Source organism: Lygodium microphyllum, chromosome 6, assembly GCF_053477565.2.
Source record: "Lygodium microphyllum isolate KBCC chromosome 6, Lygodium_microphyllum_v1.1.10, whole genome shotgun sequence".
NCBI classification, from domain to species: Eukaryota; Viridiplantae; Streptophyta; class Polypodiopsida; order Schizaeales; family Lygodiaceae; genus Lygodium; species Lygodium microphyllum.
Window position 1 is genome coordinate 91,741,441 of NC_141140.1, and position 6,000 is coordinate 91,747,440.

Below are 6,000 nucleotides of genomic sequence, written 5' to 3' on the forward strand. Positions count from 1 at the left end.
TACTGCTAGTGTAGTCACAGTGAATGACAATTGGACCATCTCTTTACACATCCAAATCACTCAATAACTTTTATAGCCATATTACCTTATATGTTGCCATACACCACCTCTGTACTCAGCCTTTATACTTGATAAAGCAATTGTAGGTTACTTTTTTTACTCTAGGTAACCCATGCACTACTAAGGGAAAACATGAATTTGCTAGTAGATCTTCTATCAGCCTGATCTACATCTATGCATCCAAAAACTTGTATATCCTTATCCGCCTCATAAAAAAGTCTATAATGCAAAGTGTACTTCACATATCTCAATATACTTCTAACTACATCCAAATGAGGCTTTGTAGGCATCTAGATAAATTGACTGACAAGGACAACAACATAACTCAAGTCATGGCCTTGTGATAGTCATGTAAATTAGACTCCCTACTATCCTCTCAAACATAGTAGGGTCTTCTATCTCATCCCCAACATCAGCATTCAACTTTACATTTTATTTTGATGGCATTGAAAGAGACTTACATGCTGTCAAACCATACTTGGACAACATATCCAAGCCATATTACATTTGGGAAAGCCATATAGCATCATCACTTCTGATCATCACAATACTAAGAAAGTACTTAGCTCACCCAAATCCTTCCTCTCAAACTTCTTCTTCAAAAGGTCCTTATCTTTAGTAATCCCACTGTCATTGTCACCTATAATAATTAGGTCATCCACATAGATGACTATGGTGACCAAGCCTACATCTTCCTTTCTCATATAAAGTGAGTGATCAGCATCAAAAACATAAAAGTCAATGTTGACAAGATACTCTCTGATCTTGTCAAACCATGCTCTAGGTGCTTGCTTTAGCCCATAGAGTACACTCTTTAATCTACACACGTATGTGGGATGCTCTAAATCCTCATAACCTAATGGCTCCTCCATACACTTCTCTTCTTGAAATTAACCATGCAAGAAGGCATTCTTTACATCCATTTGCTACAAACTCCAACCTTTGATAGCTGCCAAAGCAATCACACATCTAACAGTTGTTATTCTAGCAACTGCATTGAATGTCTCTTCATAATCTATGCCATATGTTTGAGCATAGTATTTTACAACCAGCCTAGCATTATACTTGTTAACAGAACCATCTGTATTATGCTTGATTTTGTAAACCCACTTATAGCTAATAGCTTTCTTGACCTTAGGCAATGGTACTAGATCCTTCTAATGTATCCATCTCCTCATCCATTGTTGCACCCCAATGAGTATGACCAATAGCATCCTTAAAACAAGTGGGCTCAACGTCCTCAATCACCTTTACCATATAAGCATAATGGTGAGCTGCATAACCTTCAAAACCAAATCTTTTCACAAGGTAGTTGACCCTGCTAGACCTATGTACCACTGGATCACTTAATGGAGTCTTTACATTACCATATGCTCTCTATACACCTGGTGTCCTGACTGAAGAAATACCAAGCTTATCATCCAAACTCTCTGAACCATAAGAATCTCCATCATCTCATGAGAGAAGGATTTTAAACACCCAAGACACACCAAAAAAGAGTGGAATGATGCAAATTTAACATGGAATTTAACGCTGGACGGAAGCAGAAGTTGTGAATCCGACAATTTTAAGTGATCATGGAAGACCGGAATGCAAATTTTAACCTTTGCAATGGTTGCAAATTTTTTATAAATTTTTTGAGTGCCAAGTCAAAGTAAGATGAGTTCTCGGTCATTCAAGACCTCAAGTTGGATGTGTAGGATTTTCCACATCTCGAATCAGTCACCACACACACTGAATATGCGAGAAGCCGGGCACCTAGAAGATTCAAATTGGACCACAATTGAGTTGGGCATAGCCTTGGTTTTTTGGGGGGGGTCAATTTAAAAGAAAATTTATCAATTAGGGGGGCATTTTTCAAATGGCGACAACTGCAAACGATGCTCCCTTCCATCATGACGGTTTGGAGAAGGGGGGTTGAAGAGGCTGAGAAGAACCCCCCAATCTGATTACACAGTATGATTTCTCTATGTTTTTGCTTTATATCACCGCCTTCCACACATAAAATGGCTGCTCGGATGGAGACTTTAAAATTCAATCTTTCTCTCTCCTCTCTCTCTCCTCTCTCTCTCTCTCCTCTTGATGCATGTTTCTATGGTTCAATCTATGAGAAAAGGGGGTAAGTGATTTGAGAGATTTCAATTGAAAGATGATGCTAAGACATAATGGAGCGTAGATTGATGTTTGGAAGAGTATTAACGGCTATTAGTGAGCATCAATGGCCTTCCAAAAATGAGATACGTGTGAAATAAAGTGTGGTTTTATGAGTAAGTGATAAATTTTATCGTTTTATGATAGATCTTGATTGCAAATGGTTGAAAATGATTGCTTTTAATTGTCAATGGTCTGTTTTATGAGAAATATTAAGAAAATTAGCAAGAATCAGTCATCTATTGATCTTTTTATAAACACACAAAACTCACAAAATTGCGGTTTTAGGGTAAATCATGGATTTGCGGGGTTTTGATGTGTCAATAGTATTCTCATGGGATGAAATGAGGGATGGAAATAATTCTCAGCAAGATTAATTAAGTCACAATTAAAAAATCAAGAAATATCAGTATTTATTGATACATAAATAAAAAATAGAGAAAAATAAGTTTTTTACGCTTAAAAATAGAGAAAATTAATATATGTGTTCGTGGATGTATGGTAGGACTGAACCATGAGGTTTAGCCTTAGTTTAGTCCTACCTTTATGTTAAAGTGAGTATTTATTGCTCTTTATGAAGAAAAATACATCAAAACGCTCTCTAAACTATTATCAAATGCACAACCCTATAAATAATAGGGAGAGGAGGGGGTAATAAGTGCTGATTAGATGCTGAATCTGATTTTTTCTGATGCAATTTGCATATAGGTTATGTGTGTTTTGAGAATTAAAGGATTCAATAGCAAAAGCATGCTTGGAGCTGATCTGTAATGCAAAAATTATGCTAAGAATGAAAGCGTGAAAATAAATGGTTTTGCACTATCACAATGCTATTTTAAATGAATAAAAATGGTCGAGCACTATGAATCATTCATAGTTGCATTGCATTCAACACATGGTATCATCTTGGATGCATGGCAATTGTCTTCATTAAATTTGATCTATGTTGAGAAAGTGAGGAGTCTTAAGCTATAGGATTAGTGATTCGTTACCTTTGAGGGATTACTCAATGAGGATTATCTTCTTATCTCCTAGAATGATTGATTAAAACAGAGGACTATGTATCATACATGATTTATGTTTAAACGACACATCTCCTTGGGGCCAATCCTCGAGGTGTAGGAGAGCCGTAGAGGGGTTGCAGCAATTAGCTGAGGAGTGCTTCATGTGTCTATTTTATGTGGTGTATAGCACCAATATGTGTAGGGCCTCCCTGTGAGGAGTTTGGAAAGGGTTATCCATTGGACTACGAGCCATACAAATGCAAATATCTAAATTAGAAGTTAGGTTAGTGTATCTCTTAGACACCATTTGGAAATAGAGCTATCCACCTTGCGATTTGCTCTCAATCGTTCGTTGGGTGAGGTAGAAGCATTGCTAAAAATGTTTATTTCTCTTGCGCATCTTGATGAAATTCCATTGTAGCTCTATTACATTAAGAGGTAGGGAAGAAGAGAATGAAAGTGTTTCATGACCTTCAGACTAAGAAATATAAATTTGTGAAGGGTCACTTGGTGCTATTTTATGATGCTCGTTGTGAGCTATTTCCTGGTAAACTAGAAACCAAATGGGATGGGTCATATAAAATTATATGTATAGGAAAGTATGGCTCTATAGCCTGTTTAGTAGACTTCAGGGGGTAGACTTTAAAAATAAGATAAACATTAATAAGTTGAAGCCTTACTACGTGTAAGGGTTGATGTTGGGCTTGGTGCCTATGCATATCCTTTAGGATTTAGCTTTAACTTGCAATAGGTACCAAGACAATCGGATGGGAAGAATCATTCCTTATCTCGACTATTCGTATTTAGAGTAGCGTTTACCAAGATCAAGTGATCTGGTGGAGTAAAGGTTATCAGGTTATCGAGTGGTAAGATGTATCTTTCACATGGGATATTAAGGTCACCATTGTCAAAGGATTCTTACGAGTGTCCCTATTGAGTTCAGCAACAAGGAAGGAGGGATTGTGCCTGTTACATATCCTCTCTCTCGGCTCGACTTTGATTATCATAAGTATGAGTGAACTGATCAGTATGGTGTGGCCTATCAATGAAGACTGGGTCTATGCTTTGTATTTTGACGGAGCTTCTAGAGGACCTACTAAGCATGTGAGTATTGGTGTGGTCATTAAAGATCCCCGATGTAGAGTGTAGTGAAGACCATGAACTTGAAGATAAGAGAATAATGTGCACAATAAGAGAAAGAGATAGAGACAATATAGAGAAAGGAGTGAACTGCAGTTGAACATTTCATTGCTAGTAGTTGTATATATACATGGTGCATTAAATGAGGTAGGTGAGATTCATCTCTAAATATCTGAGATATTTACAAAGTGGATATCTATGAGATCCTTTTGTCCACATACTGACTTGTCCTTATCTTATCCAAACTTTAATCCTTATCCACAACTTTATCTTAACATCCCCCCTCAAAAGGATTTCATAGGTATCTGTAGAGAAATAAAAAAGATTACATTCAATTTATCAATTTAGCTAGATGTTTTCCTCTCCCGATCAGATCATGCAAAGGATTTGCATGGCAATTTTGTGCTTCAAGTGAGGAACTTATTTGGTGAGGAAATAAGCAGTATTGTCACATGATGGTACATATTGAAGGATGATATGGGAATTTTCAACTAATTCACGTACAAAATGATATCTCATATCACTATGGCGGAGCTTAATACTTAATTTTGGGCCTTGAATGACATAGATTGATGCTTTATTGTCGGTGAAGATTGGAATTTGCTAAGGCTAATACCCAAAACTGATGTCTTCCAAGAGTTTCTTCAGATAAATTATGTCCTAGGTAGTCATGTTGCATGCCACATATTTGGCTTCAGAAGTAGAAAGTGCAATGGAGTGTTGTTGTTTGGCACTCCAAGAGATGGGACCTCCTACTAGAGTAATGATAAAACTAGTGAGAGATCTTCGGGTAGCAAGATCACCACCCCAATCTGCATCGGAATAGGCTCATAAGAGAAAATCATTGCTATCTTTTGTTAAACAAATTCCCACATTTGATGTTGCTTTTAGATATCGTAAGACCCGTTTGAGCTACTTCCAATGTTCATAAGTGGGTTGATGCATGGCTTTGGAGAGAATGTCCAGCATAAGATAAATCTGGACGAGTAAAAGTAATTAGATATCGAAGATATCCAAGTGCTTCCATATAAGGAATAGTCTCCATTTCACGAGCTTGATCAATTGAAAGAGAATCAATTGGAGATTTTGGGCAAGTGGAGTGACCGTGGGATTACATTTTAGCATGGAATAACGGGAGAGAATAGACATAATGTAGGTATGTTGATGCATTTTGATGATAGATTTGGCTTTGGATATTGCGTGAGGAGAGTTGGCAAGAATAGGAATGCCATCAACATAGAGACCTAAGATAATGACACTATTGCCATGGAAAAGAGTATAAATGTTGTGACCTATTTCTAGCCTTCAAAAGCCATGGTGTAGTAAGTGAGAATGAATAGGAGTGTACCACTGCCTTGGTGCCTGTTTTAGTCCATAAAGAGCTTTATGTAGTAGGCAAATATGTGTAGGAAATTTTGGATCAAGAAAGTTTGGTGGTTGAGACATATAGTTTTTTTCTTCTAAGTGACCATGCAAGAAGGCAGTTTTGACATCAATGTGGTGAATAATTAATTTAAAATGAGCTGCCATGGAGAGTAATACCCGTAAAGAGGACAAAGAAAGTACATGAGAGAATGTACTTCCGTAATGGAGGCCTTCAATTTCTTTGAAATCATGAGCCACAAGTCAAGATTTGTACTTGTCG